At 47.9% G+C, this 14,672-nt stretch overlaps 1 protein-coding gene across 16 annotated transcripts in view; it reads left to right on the top strand.

Moving 5' to 3' along the window:
- Positions 1-896: 896 nt before the first annotated feature.
- Positions 897-14,672, top strand: part of CELF1 (CUGBP Elav-like family member 1) — a 44,778-nt gene continuing 31,002 nt past the window's right edge. For 15 of the 16 annotated variants that reach the window (XM_040409218.1, XM_040409233.1, XM_040409223.1 and 12 more), the window contains exons 1-2: positions 897-991; positions 5,026-5,091. The gene's annotated coding sequence lies outside the window, so the exon portion shown is untranslated. Of the gene's footprint in view, positions 992-5,025; positions 5,096-14,672 lie in introns of all 16 variants that reach the window. The other variant, XM_040409224.1, reaches the window with a different exon arrangement.

The following is a 14,672-nucleotide window of genomic DNA, read 5'->3' as shown; positions in this document are numbered from 1 at the left end:
CGCTACACTGTGCCACACAATATACAGTATACCGCTACACTGTGCCGCACAATATACAGTATACCGCTACACTGTGTAGTCTGTTCTATAAGCACCCTTGTTTTGTGGCGGCGGACAGAAAATAATCTGGAAGTGCCCCTCCCGAGACCAGGCTCTGGCTGCTAGGGGGGGGTCTTCTGAGCTAACGGATGCCCCCTATGGCAGCAGCACCACCATAGCCCCCATATATGGCAAAAAAATTATTGCTTCGGGGAGGGGAGGGGGGGGGGGGGTGACACCAGCCCTAGCAACGCCACTGACCGCACTGCAACCGCCATGTGTGAATACACCCTCACGAAAAGAGAACTGAGCGTCGCCGACATCGCACAGAGGTTTGTCTTTGGCGCGCGGACGTCGCCACCATAGGATCGACCGACCCAAGGCAAGGCGGACTCCGGGACCGTTCATTAAACAAACCGTTTGGCGACGCGTCCGACGAGTTTGAAAATAGGGTGCAGCATGGCGCCAATTTTATATTAAGCGTCGCACAAACACCCGCAGGGTAAATATGGCATCTAAATTTGTGACACAGGCACCACAATACAAAGAAATATATAAAAATAATTGATTTGTCTACTTTAGACCCTCAGTAGAACTACAACTCCTAGCAGGCAGCGAGGTGATCCCCGCGGGCTCGCTCAGTCATGATTCACGGCTTATTCTGCCCCCCGGGACCTGTGTCCCTATCGATCCCGCCCAGGACACGCACTGATCGCCATGTTATTAGCCCCGCACTCACTCACACACACACATCATCACCCCTGCTGTGACCTATACCCACCCCTATTTTCAACGACCTAGTGGTCCAGCCCATTATTGGTCGCCTCACGCTGCCCCCCTCCCCCCCCCCCCTTTGAGCCCGCCTGTGGATCCGCCCGGAAGTGCCGCCATTTTGGATCCTCTGCGCGTAGAGAGAAGGCGAGAGGAGCGTGTGACCCGGAGACTGCGTGTGGTAAGCGGCGGGGGGATAACGGCCCGGTGGGTGCGGGGTGGCCGGGGAACACCTCACCCGTCATAGGATGGGTTGTTTATGTCCGTCTAACGGCCGCCGGAGAGGGAGGGGTGGGGGGGGAGTTGACGTAAACCTTGCGTAAGCCTGTAGCTCGGGGTAACGGGATCCTAGCGGCCGCCCCACCCCTGCTCGCCCCGGGCTCGGTGTCCTGGCCCCGTAGCTGGGCGTCCTGGCGGTGGTTTATAGTTTTATCATCCGTCCTCCTCACATAACGGCGCGGTGCTCTCCTCCCTCTCTGTGCCGCGGACTTTCCCGCTGCAGCCTCGGGGCAGGTTGGGAGCACAGGGGAGGTGGTCGTCAGTGCGTCCTTCTAGCCCAGATCGGGGATATAGCAGGGGGCAAGTACCTGCAGACCCCAGGGGCCCCTCCGCCCTCCTGGATTGGGCTCGTCTTATCATTTTTTTTTTAGGTGTAGAAATTGTTCTAAATCCACGCCAGCCTCCTTGATTTAGACTGACGCTGGATACGCCAAACTTATGTTGGGGCTGACGCCGCTATATAACGTCCGTGGATCTAGCGCACGGGGTTATTAAGACCGGCCTCTAGAACGCTGGTCTTAATAAGTGTATTGGTGGGGCTCCAGCGAGGTCAAGAGCCCTTCACCGTCTCTCTCCTTTGTATAAGGAAAGCATAGCATGTTCCTCCATAGAGGGCCAGCGCCAAAATGTGTACCGGTGGAATACACGGTTAGCGTACTTTCACACTAGCGTCGCTGGAACTGCCTGCCGGATCCGGCAATCTGTATGCAAACTGATCCGGATCCGTGTCGCAAATGTATTGCAATACCAGATCCATCTCTCTGGTTGTCATCCGGAAAAACGGATCCAGACCGCAAAACTGGATCAGTTTTTCCGGAACACTTAGGGCCAGATCCGGCATTAGTGCATTTTTCAATGTTAAATAATGTCGGATCCGGCATTCAGGCAAGTGTTCCGTAATTTTGGACGGAGAAAATACCAGTATTTTCTCAGTCCAAAAACCGTACAGTGACTGAACTGAAGACATCCTGGACGGATCGCTCTCCATTCAGAATGCATGGGGATAAAACTGATCCGTTCTTTTCCGGTATAGAGTCCCTAGGACGGCACTCGGTGCCGGAAAAGGAAAAACGCTGGTGTGAAAGTACCGTTAGGCTGCCTGCACACCGCGTGGAATACGTGCATTTTATTCAGCGCAGATTCTTGTGAGGAAAAACCGCAGCGTAATAAAGAACCTAACAAAGTGTTTCAGATTAGGCTGCACTTTTTCATTCCACGCGGATTCTGAAATCTTTATCACATCGATTCTTTGGTTATTTTGAGCAGATTTCACCCTTTTCAATGCAAGAGTGAGATCCGTGGCAAAAGCGCATAAATCCATACTAAAAACTGCAAGTAACGCGTGCAATTTAGCGGGGACATTTATGAAGTCTGGTATTCAAACGTTGCAACTGCTGGCGCAAACGCAAATTTTGGGACAAAGTTATGTAACTCCACTGTCAGTAGTGGGCTGGGGTTAAAGGGAACCTGTCACCGGGATTTTGGGTATAGAGCTGAGGACATGGGTTGCTAGATGGCCGCTAGCACATCCACAATACCCAGTCCCCATAGCTCTGTGTGCTTTTATTGTGTAAAAAAAGCCGATTGGATACATATGCAAATTAACCTGAGATGAGTCCTGTCCCTGACTCATTTTACGTACAGGACTCATCTCACATACAGGACTCCTCTCAGGTTCATTTGCATATGTATCAAATCAGGGTTTTTTTACACAATAAAAGCACACAGAGCTATGGGGACTGGGTATTGCGGATGTTCTAGCGGCCCTCTAGCAACCCATGTCCTCAGCTCTATGAACAAAATCTTGATGACGGGTTCCCTTTAAGACAGAATCAAAATGACACAAAAAAGCCACCACAAAGGATATATTCCTCTTTTAGTATGAAAACGCCAAGAAATCCGCACTGTGCGCAAGTATCCTTACAGTGGAACCCTACGGGCAATGTGTGTCTATACAGTGACATGTGTCGGAGGTATTAATTTGGAGACCTAAGGTGGTAACAAAAGACCCCCACACAACAGGGGAGGCTTGTGTCAGTGGTGACCAGGAGACCGGTCTGACGTCTGTCACGTGAGGAAATGGGGACCCCGTGTGTAATCTCGCATCTCTCACGTGTCCTGTCCTCTTGTGGCACTACATGTCCAGCAGGTGCCCATCTCCCTAGTCGTGCCATGTTTTTTCTGCCAACCTGAATGGACATGATTGTGAAGTAGTTATCCCTTATCTACTAAGCAGTCACACCTGCCTTAAAGGGTATTCCCATCTGAAGACGCTATGGAATACCGCTAGGATATGCCACCATTTCAGGGGGGCTGAGGTTCTTGCCCCTAGGACCCCCGCCAATCCAGAAAACAATGGGGCAGAAGCCACGTTGGTTGTTGCTCTGCAGCACAGTTCCATTCATGATGGGGGATTTAAGTTCAGTGATTCTGGGTATTGTAACCATAAGAAGGATGTTAGAGGATTCTCGGAGTCTGATATTGATGACCGATCCTCAGGATAGGTCACCAGTATCAGATTGGTGGGGTCCGACTCCTTAGACCCCGCCGATCAGCTGTTTGCAGGGACCACGGCACTCTGGTAAGTGTTTACGGCCTCCTCGCAGCTTACCAACACAGCGCCGTGTATTGTATAGTGGCTGGACTTGGTATTGCGTCCCAGGCCTATTCTTTTCAAAGGGACTGAGCCATGGGGGTGCTTGGAGGAGGCCCCGAGGGCTGAAGTTTCGTCATCAGTATTGTGCTCCCGGAAAGTCCTTGCAAATGCGACCTAGATCCAGCCAGACACATGAGAACACAGCTCGCTTGGCTGCGCATGCATAGGTAGTGAACGGGGAGAAAGCCTCTATCGGCAGCTTTTATCTATTCCTGATGATAATGAAAAGATTGGGCAGTTGAAATCCAACATGTCCGATCCTTACATCCCTCAACGTCCGCTGTCAGGAGAGAGTTTGCAGTTTGCACACAGACCTACACGTGGAAGCAAAGCATCAGGCATGTCGCATTGTACACGTCTGACCCTTTTCACACCGTATTTCCCATTTGGTAAGTGCTGGAATGGCGCTGTGCACATGACGGTCAACACATCCTTCCAAAATTAACAGGTTCCTTTGATTTTCCTCTAAAAAAGGCCTCATGCACACGACTGTTGACACAGATGGCGTCCGTGTGCGTTCCACAATTTGCGGAACAGCACGGACAGCCTTTTTTTTTTTTGCGGACAGCACACGGAGTGCTGTCCGCATCTTTTGCGGCCCCATTGAAGGGAATGGGTCCGCATCCAAGCCGCAAAAACTGCGGCTCGGAAGCGGACAAAAACGGCCGTGTGCATGAGGCCAAACCGTGAGACCTTGTGACCTCAGTGTTTCTGTAATCCCACATCCACTTTTTGGTCGGGGGTAGTTCATTATGACACTGCGTACAGACTTCCTCATTTTGGTGATGTCCCGAGCAGCCCCTGACAGACAGGCAGCACCCCTTTCACTCAAGTCTCAGTTTCTTGGGCGTACCAGTCCTAATTCTTAACCCTTCCCCCCTGCAGACAGCTGTGTGGTGTGCAGCGCACCCCTCCTGGGTCTCCCAGTGTTTGCTCATATAATGGCCGTGTGTCCGTGCCATGTTGATGTCCTGTCACGGCGCTGATAAGGTCTGGGAACACTGCAGAAAGGCAGAAGTAATGCGGAGGAAACACATGGCTTCCCTGCTCCTGCTGAAAGCCGGGCTGAATACTTGCCAGATGTAGCGATTATCCCTCTGGGCACGTGATCCAAACTTTCCAAGTATTTTACTGCTGAGTTGTATCAGACGATATGTAGCTCGCCGATGGCCTGAGAGTCACATATGGTTTATGTGCTAGTGCTTCCTATTATCAGCCAGTGGAGGCGCTGCGCAGGAGGGAGTTGCGATTTCATAAATGCTTTTCCTTCACCTTCTCAGGCACCGTTGTGAATATCGGGATCTCCGGGCCACTGCTTGTCATTTGAAGAAACAGAGAACGTTAATGTAAGTCTTATTTTTGGCTGTAGCAAATGTATTATTGTATTTATAACGTCTTTTTGTTTTGTTTTTTAAATCTAATTGGCGCTGTCTGCCTCGTTGGTGTCAATCATCCCGTAGAGGAATTTTGTGACTATTTTTTTATTTTATTTTATTCTTTCCAATAAATCCTGCTAAAAATCTACTGCTTTCTGATCTGCCGGTGGGCCTTACATTGGTGAACATTGCGTGGCGGGCATCACCACTGACCCCTCCTTTTTTACATTGACTCTCAGTTTTAAAGGGGTTTATGAGATTTTATTTGCAAGGAGCCTGTATAAAGTAGAGAGAATTCTGCACCCTTTAAATATTCCACCACTCCGTTCCTTGCTGATCCTGCATAGGTGATGTGGGCGCTGCAGCCAATCACTGGACTCAGCAGTCATGCTGTTTATTTTCATGTCACTGCTGAGGCCAGTGATTGGCTGCAGTGGTCTTATGAACAATGAACACCACATGAGTTTTTGGGGGGTAGAGGGGTCCCATGTAAAGGGATGTTTAAAGGGGTTGTTCACCCCCTGGAGCCTTTTGGCAGATTCCCCCAGCATGGCCATTCTTGCAGGGGGGAATCGTACTTGTCTGATCCCCACTGCTTGGTTCCGACTTGTATGCTCCCCCACAGTTCTTCAGTCTCCCTGTATCGCCATCTGGTCTCACGTGGGTCACGTGGCCTCTGCAGCCAATAAGTGGCTGCAGTGGTGACATGTCCCCCATGTGTTATGTCTCTTGGTCAAACCAAATATTTTGTTGATGGAGCCAGAGATTAGATAAGTATGATTCCCTTCTCAGGTCCGGCCATGTTGGAGGGTCTGTCGAAAGGCCCCCGGGGTGAACAAGCTCTTTAAAGGTTAATGGTTGATCCTTTTATTTTATACATGTACCTGCTCTTACAGTAAAAGGAAAAAACAAATCGGGCAAACCCTTTAAAGGTGTTTATCCTATGAAAATTATTCTTCACCTATCTTACAAAAGGGAATAGAGCTGTGAACCAGCATACTCAATACCACTCCATTCACAGAGGAGACTCCTGGACCCTCAGTTCTTGGCATTGCTGGTGGTCCTAGTGGTTAGACCCCCAGTCACCTAAAATTACCACTAATACTTTTAATGGGTAACCCAAAGGTTTTTTTTGGAGAGGAGGGCACCACACCCCAAGGGAGAGCAGAAGAGGATCCAACTTAAAAATACCACATGGTCAACCCGTCTTTAGCTGAGCAGCGGGCAGCAGATTTGCCCCCAGACTAGTGAGCTGCACCACATGTTCTCCTAGCTGTAATAGATGTAAATGGAAGGTAACCTACAAATTTGTTGAAGTGTGATTGTCACCAAAGTTTACTTTTGGTGTGTTCTCTGATCCTACAAGGGAATCATGAAATAATACATGGCCATCTGAACACTTTAGGCCCTCCTGATTCTCCCATACTCATGCATTTGGGGCTCGGCCAAGCGTGTGTGCGTTCTCAAAAGGGATAAGGGAAGACGCCGCTGCCAAACACCTCTGGTGGCTGATGAACTGCTGTAAGAACAAAGGATTGGGCATGTGGAAATTCACCAATCAACTGGTCAGGTGTAGCCGTGTCATTCTGGTGACGGATCTGGAGAAGTCTACTTTCACATTGGCGTTTTGGCTTTCCGTTTCTGAGATCCGTCATGTTCTCTCACAAGCGGCCCAAAACGGATCAGTTTTGCCCTAATGCATTCTGAATGGAAAATAATGCATCAGTTTGCCTCCGATCAGTCTCTATTCCGCTCTGGAGGCGGACATCAAAACGCTGCCTTGCTTGACGAAATTGAGCCAAACGGATCCGTCCTGGCACACAATGTAAGTCAATGGGGACGGATCAGTTTTCCCTGACGCAATCTGGCACAATAGAAAACGGATCCGTCTCCCATTGACTTTCAATGGAGTTCATGACGGATCCGTCTTGGCTATGTTACAGATAATACAAACGGTATTATTGTAACGGATCCGTTTTTGCAGATCCATGACGGATCCGCCCAAAACGTAAGTGTGAAAGTAGCCTAGGGCGGCAACAAAGGATTGGTTATGAAGGATTTCAAGCTGCCCCCCCCCCATACACATTATAAAGTGAGGACCTATTGCTAGTGATTTGACAGTGAGACCCCCACTGATCCATAGAATGAAGGGGATGCATGGCTGGTGTAGAGCGGGCCCCCTCTGAGATTTTCTTCCACTTCCAGCTGTGACGGGAACTGCAGCCAGGCCCATGCGTATGGCGTATTGTGCCTTCGGTGGGTGACTGTTTAGTGCAAATCTATTTAGATGTCCTGGAGGTTGCACCCCATGATTATACACTGCCAGCCTAGCACTGCGCCATTGCTTTATAAAATAGGAATATCCATGTAGACTGTACCTAATTTTGTTAAAATCGGCAGGTTTTGCCGGTACCTCTCTAATATCGCCAGCTTAAAGTGGTCGCCTGGTTTATTCTATGCATTTTCAAAGGCCCCCTTGGAGAGTTCTGAGTTAATAAGGACCTCACCCCAATTTCTTTTAGCCAAAGTGGTGAACGACAGAAGACCTCTCTCACTGGAGTGCATTACGTGGGTGGCCAATTGGTTTTAATGGGAGCTGTGTAGTAATGCTTGATTTCCCTCGTGTGATGCTGCAGGGGAACTGAGCGCTTGTTGACAGGTCCTCAACTGTACAAGTGTGACTTCTCACATGGTGGTGTGTGTATAAATATAATATATGTATAGAATAGATTTGTAATTGTATTTTTTATTTTTGTAACTTTCTCGTTTCTGATAGACATTGTAGGAATATAGGATTTCACAGGCTGTCACCTCACCCGGTCATGCTGTTCTCTGGCTGTTAAGGTGTTAATTTCAGTCTATGGGGGAGAAAATGACAGGTTTCTAATGTCGGAGCAATTACCTTCTCCAGACTTTGTCAGTAGGAGGAGGTGGAGAAGGAAACCTGGCCTCAGGCGTTGCAAGGTTATATATACAGGGAGTGCTGTTTGCCCAGTACTAATAAAATCTGCTATCGACCTATGATTAGCAGAGTCCATTGATGATGATGATGGCTGCGCAGAGCGGCTTGGATTATGGATTTTGATAACTGATGACATTCTGTAATATAGACGCACCTCCACCCGATGGAATAAGGATCTGTAGGTGATCGGCCACTTGAATATACCGTATAAGGATTTCTTTCTATTTTCTACGCTCGGGTCCTCTCGGATTAGACCGGGTTTACACAATGAGGTTGTGAAGCTGAAGCCGCCACGTAGTGCACTTATTGTGTGTGAAAGTTTGAACAACCCCCGCAGAAAAAAATAAAATAAAAAAAGACCCTGTCTGATAAATCCTGTTAGCTACTCAAAAGGCTGCAATGACTTCAGCGCTATAGACACCGTGATTAGAATTACTGCTGCTCCTGATCGGTCACGACAGGAAAAAACGGAAGCTTTTATGGCATTTCTGCAAAAAAGGGCTGCCTCTCCATTGACACTGATGCAGGTAGGGAGCGCTTTGCCTTGAAAAACGGGTCCGGGGCCCCCTGTTCTTAGGTTAGGTATGCCGTGGATTGGTCATAAATAGTTCAGATGGAAATGCCTGGTTTAACGGATTGTATAATATTAGAAAACAGCGCCACTCTTGTCTAGGAGCCGTGTCTGGTACTGTCTCCTTCACACATGGTGGAATGCATTTGCAGAAAAAGACTCATCATAAATATGTTTTAACTTTTTTTTTTTTTTTTTTGTATAATATGGAGTTTTAATCTCTCTACTGTAAAATCTGTGTCTGTACTGCGCTGCGGGAATCGTGATGTGTAGCAGACTTTGAAGCCCAATCTCTCCACAGATTTCAATGGGAAATATGAATCGGCAGTAAAATCTGAATCAAAAACCACACACAAATAAAAGTACACTTGGGTTTCAGTCTGAAGACTCCCTCATCATTCTGCTTTTGGGAAGGGGGAGTAAACCTCCTTTTTCTACCATCGTACAGCCCTGTTGCAGCTTTGCTTCTTCCGCTCTGATGGCTCGGTCATTCCTTAGGCCTCGTGCACACAACTATATTTTTTTAGCCGTTTGCTGTCTGCCTTTTTTGTGGAGAGCACACTGACCCATTAATTTTATGCACGCATCCAGTCCGTTTTGGTCCATATTGCAGAACAGTAGTCCTTTCTATTACCGGAAGTGAGAAAAACCTGGAATGTCCTCCAGAAGGTATCCATCCGTACTGTGCGGATCTGTTTGAAATACGCACACGGTCATGTGCATGAGGCTTTATTTCTATGGGGCCATGCACACCTCCGGATTGTGGCCGATCTGCAAATTATAGAACATGTCGGAACTTATAGAACAAGTAGGAAATGCGGTCTGAAGTACAGAGATGGTAGCGTGTATGAGGGGGTTTTCCAAGACTATCCTCAGGATAGGTCATCAGTATCTGATCGGTGGGGGGTCCGACACCTGGCACCCCCGCCAGTCAACTGTTTGAGAAGACAGCTGCGATCGCAGTAGCACCCTGGTCTTCCCTCAGCTTTCCCTAGGTCATGTGACATCACGTTCTTCAGTCACATGGCCTAGGCACAGCTCAGCCGCATAGAAGTGAATGGGATGAGCGCAGCCGCTATCAAGTGTACGGCGCAGTGCTTCGTGGAAGCCGCGGTGCTACTGTGAGCCGCGGTGCTACTGTGAGCATCGGTGCCTTTTTAAACAGCTGATTGGCAGGGGTCAGACCCCCACCAACCAGATACTGATGACTGTCAGAGGACAGGTCATCAGTTCTAAAATCCTCAAACAATTCTAAGGGCCTATTAGCCTGAGTGATGCAGGATTTTCAGGAACAAGCATTCAGTTTGCGTCAGCTTGTGAAATCGGGCGCGCGCCGACTGAAGCCTTATTGTACGTCGGGCAGTGTTCTAACACCTTTAGACATTTGTGGGACTGGTACCTGGAGCAATAAGTGCCTTATCTGCAGTCAAATTCTGTGTGTGCATTTCCCCTGTTGGCAGCAATGTCTCCGGCTGCAGCGGATATCCGATCTGTTTATCAACCTCTGAGGAACTCCCAGCTCCTTGGAGATCGCAGGCGATTGCCTGGTAAACAAGACGTGCTCGGCCAGTCCGCTCCACGTGTGTTTTTGGTTTTATAATCTAAGTCTTGTGTAAATGGCACGAATCAGAACGTGCGAAGCTGATGTCTCGGACACATGTCGGCTGTCGCTGCAATTTGCTTTATTCATGACCAGGGTTTTCAGCTGGACATAGGTGTGTGATGTTCATCTGCAATCAATTGCAAGATCCAGCTTATAATTTTAGCATGGCGGATCCTGCTAAATTTGGTGCAATTTTCCAGTGCAGCCTGAAGGTAGGTGTAGCCTGCAGAAGGATGAATGTTGGCCAAACTTCTGTCAGAGTATCTGACCATCTTATGCAGGGATCAGCAACCTCTGGCGCTCCAGAACTACAACTCCCCCTTTCACTTCTGTGGGAGTTTGAAGAACAGTAGAGTAAGCGTATGCTGGGAGTTGTAGTTTCACTGTAGCTGCAGTGCGGAAGGTTGCTGATCCCTGTAATGTATACGGGCGGAGAGCTGGTTGTCCTGTCTCTCTCAACAGCATGAGTCTGCATGGAAAATCTGCATCGTGTGCAGTTGCCCTGAAGAGGTTTTCCCATTGACGGGCTGATTTAAAGGTTGTTTTTTTTTTAAAGTTTAAAATGTTCTTCGTCCAACATTTCATCCGTGGGGGCTTTTGTCCCAGACAGCCCCCCTATCTGCACAAGCACAAAGTAGCTGTTACCCCTGGCGTGGATTCAGCAGGGAAGGGTTCCTCTGGTGATACCAGCTGATTTCGGGGGTCCCACAGCAGATAATCCTATTAACAGACTTGGGCCAGCAGACACCAGTCACCGTGTAGGTTTCCCTGCAATTCTTATTCTCCTGATCTGCCAGTCTAGAGGTTGCACAGAAACCTAATACTGGAGCAGCGGGGCAATCACCGGATCATCATGACACGGGTGACTAAAAATATGTGACCCTCCTCATCCAATCAGGCGCCTGCTTTCATTTTCTTTGTCCCTTACTAGTCGTGTAGCACTTTTACTTGTACACATCCTCTGATGTGACTTTTACATCTCTTTTGACCCCCCCCCCCCCCCCCCCCCCCCCCCCCCAGGCCAAGAAAACACACTGTCTTAATATTCACTTTGCATGATGTTTTGGAGCAGTCCCCTCTCCTGACATGTCTATTTTAGTAACTACTTGCATCCCCCATGTAACAACCATTCTGGAGTCTCTATTATTATCTCTCCAGGTTGTGCCATTCCTCTATTATGTCTTCTGGAAGTTATGAATGAATTACTAGCGGTTTGCAATTAAAGTCTGGATGGGTGTTGCCAGTGTCACACTGCGCAGGGACACGTCCCTCCAACTTGTAGCACTGATTGGATAGTGTAAGAGTAGGGACACACCCCTAACTAGTTACATCCATCTGGACCTTCATTGCAAACTGCTAGTAATTAATTTTATAAGTTCTAGCAGGAATAATACAGGAGTTTCACAACATAGTCATAGGAATAGATGCTCCAGAAATGCTGTTACATGGGGGATGCAAATGGTTACTAAAACCTGACTTACTGGTGAGATGAACTTTGCTATACTCAGACGGAGCCTGCAAAGTGCCGGAGGGCGCACCACTTATGTGCAGCCGCCCTTTAATTATTCCTATGGGAGTCCCATTGTAATGAATAGGAAACGCGCTGGGCAAGCGCGGCCACTGCTCCACTCACTTCTATGGGGCAGCGCTCAGCTATTATCGGCGCTCCCATAGGAATGAAAGGCGAGCAGCCGTGTGTACACTATGTGCCCTCCGGCGCTATTTTCTAAGAGGTCCCACCTCTGGGACTCGCATCTATCCTAGCAATATGCCCCCAATATCCAAGATGGGACAACCCCTTTAAATCATTGACTCAAAAGATTGGCAGTCTTCTAGGGAAAGAAAAATGGGACAGGCTGATGGCCACTAAAGCTATCTGCACACAAATCTCTATTTCTACAACAAAATGGCATGTGTTACTGTCACAGACGTTCCCGCGACAGGTGGCAGGAGATCGGTGAGACTGGCAACACGTGGTTTGATGTGACATGTTTTCTGTTTGGATCAAATGACGTCGGTGTTGTGGCTATTAGGGTCATTTAACCTTCTCTGTTTATAGTTGCTTCTCCCACAATGCTGTGCGGTTTATAGCTTCTGTTTGGGCCTTTGGATAGATTGTGGTTGGATCTCGGCTGAGTTCCTGGTGCTTCCATTGCTCCTTTTGAAGTTAAGTCTTTCCTTTCCCTTTTTGTATTTTGTTTCGTTTCTGTGTATTGCATTTCCCTGTTTGTGTTGGGCGTTTAGGAGACTCCTGTTCATCCTTCCGTTTTGGAGCAACAGGTAGTAGTCTCGTCCCTGCCATTAGTACCAGGGCTTGATAAAACTCTAGGTATTCCTGCGTATGAACTCTTACCTCTGGGGTCTGTTCATACTGGTAGTCAGTAAGGATTTTGGTTAGGGTTTTTCACTAGTAGGTGTCCATTTTCCTTCCCTAGTTCTCAGACCCGATTTCCCCCCCTCCCCCTTTCCCTCCTATGCTCGGTGTGGTGTTTCCCTCCCACACCGAAGCGCGACAGTTACTTGCGTTTTTTGGTATGTATTTGATGCGGTTTTGCTGCAGGTCTCGCCCTTCCATTGAAAAGGGTGAAACCTGCACAAAGAATCCACAGGGTGCGGAGTTCAGGCAGGTCAATTTCCGCAACGGAGCAAAGAGTACGTAAGTTTGGCGTAATCTCGTACACGTTGCTGGTCCTGTATTGCACTGAGGTTTTTCCATTCTAGTCCGCTTGGAAAAAACCGCACTGTGTGCAGGTGGTCTAATAGTTGCATCCATGTCAGGTCTGTGTGATCAGAGCAAGCCCTCGTCCTTGTGTAGATGATGTGAACCATTATCTTGGTGAAATCCTTCTTCTGAACGCCGGTGCAGGTAAAACCTTTCCTGTGTCGATTCTTTCATGGCCATCACGTTACGCCTGGTGCTAGAATTAGAATTCTGGATACAGAGGCAAAAAATAGAAAGCTGCGGTAGGCATGGAAACTGTCCCCGTGCGTTCCAGCGTATAAGCACCAGCTCCAAGTTCTTATACATTTGGAAAAGTTCCTTCATGTGGGAGAATTTCCAGAATTATGTAAGTGTATTTTTAGGCTTCAGCTGCACGATTGCTGAATGTTTGGAATTTTTGAAATTTTCTGAAAAAGTAACCATTGCACTCCGACTGTTGGCATCAATGGACTATCCTAGAAAGGCAGCACTTTATACTTTGTAGCTGCCACCTCAGGAAAAAAAAATAAGAGGACCCATCCCTTCTATTCACTTGTCTGTTTTAGTAACTGCTCACATTCTCCTTGTAATAACAATTCGGGAGCATCTGTTCTTATGACTCTATGATGTTCCATTATTATTCCTGCACAAAATTATGAATGAATTGCAATTAAGGGGCCACATGGATGTTACCAGTTTGGGGGTATGTTCCTACACAGTCTGACACCGGCATCGCTGATTTGGATAGTGTGAGTCTGTACAGGGACTTTAACCCCTTAAGGACCCGCGCCGTACATGTACGGCGGGATGATCGGGCGGGTGCAGGAGCTGCGCCCGATCAGCGGCACAGACTCGGCAGTCACTGACAGCCGGGCCCCTGCTGCATACACCGGTGTCTGTGAAAACACAGATTCCAGCGTGTCAACCCCTTGTATGCTGCTGTCAAAGCTGACCACGGCATGCGGAGGGTACGGGTTCCCTCCGCTTCCTATTCAGGTCCCTGCGCTCCGCTTCCTATTCAGGTCCCTGCGCTGCAGTGGCGGGGATACCATGGCAGAGAAGGCAAGCCCGATGCCTTCCATAGGCATTGGAGCTTGTCTTCTACCTGCTCTATAAAAATAGCACATGCTCTAACCGGTCAGATGAACATTGTAAAAAGCAAAAAATAAAATCGGTGCCAAAACAGCTATATTTTTGTTACCTTGCCTCACAAAAAGTGTAATATAGAGCAACCAAAAATCATATGTACTCTAAAATAATACCAACAAAGCTGCCACCTTATCCCGTAGTTTCCAAAATTGGGTCACTTTTTTGGAGTTTCTACTCTAGGGGTGCGTCAAGGGGTCTTCAAATGTGACATGGCAGCTTAAAATTATCCCAGTGAAATCTGCCTTCCAAAAACCATATGGCGTCACTTTCCTTCTGCGCCCTGCCGTGTGCCCGTACAGCAGTTTACGATGACATATGGGGTGTTACTGTAAACTACAGAATCGGGGTAATAAATATTGAGTTTTGTTTGGCTGTTAACCCTTTCTTTGTTAGTGGAAAAAATGGATTAAAATAGAAAATATGCCAAAAAAGTGAAATTCTGAAATTTCATCAGCATTTTCCTTTAATTCTTGTGAAACACCTAAAGGGTTAACAAAGTTTGTAAAATCCATTTTGAATACCTTGAGGGGTGTAGTTTCTAAAATGGGGCCATTTATGGGTGGTT

Source organism: Bufo bufo, chromosome 10, assembly GCF_905171765.1.
Source record: "Bufo bufo chromosome 10, aBufBuf1.1, whole genome shotgun sequence".
Classification (NCBI taxonomy): Eukaryota; Metazoa; Chordata; class Amphibia; order Anura; family Bufonidae; genus Bufo; species Bufo bufo.
This window is presented reverse-complemented; position numbering and strand designations above follow the sequence as displayed.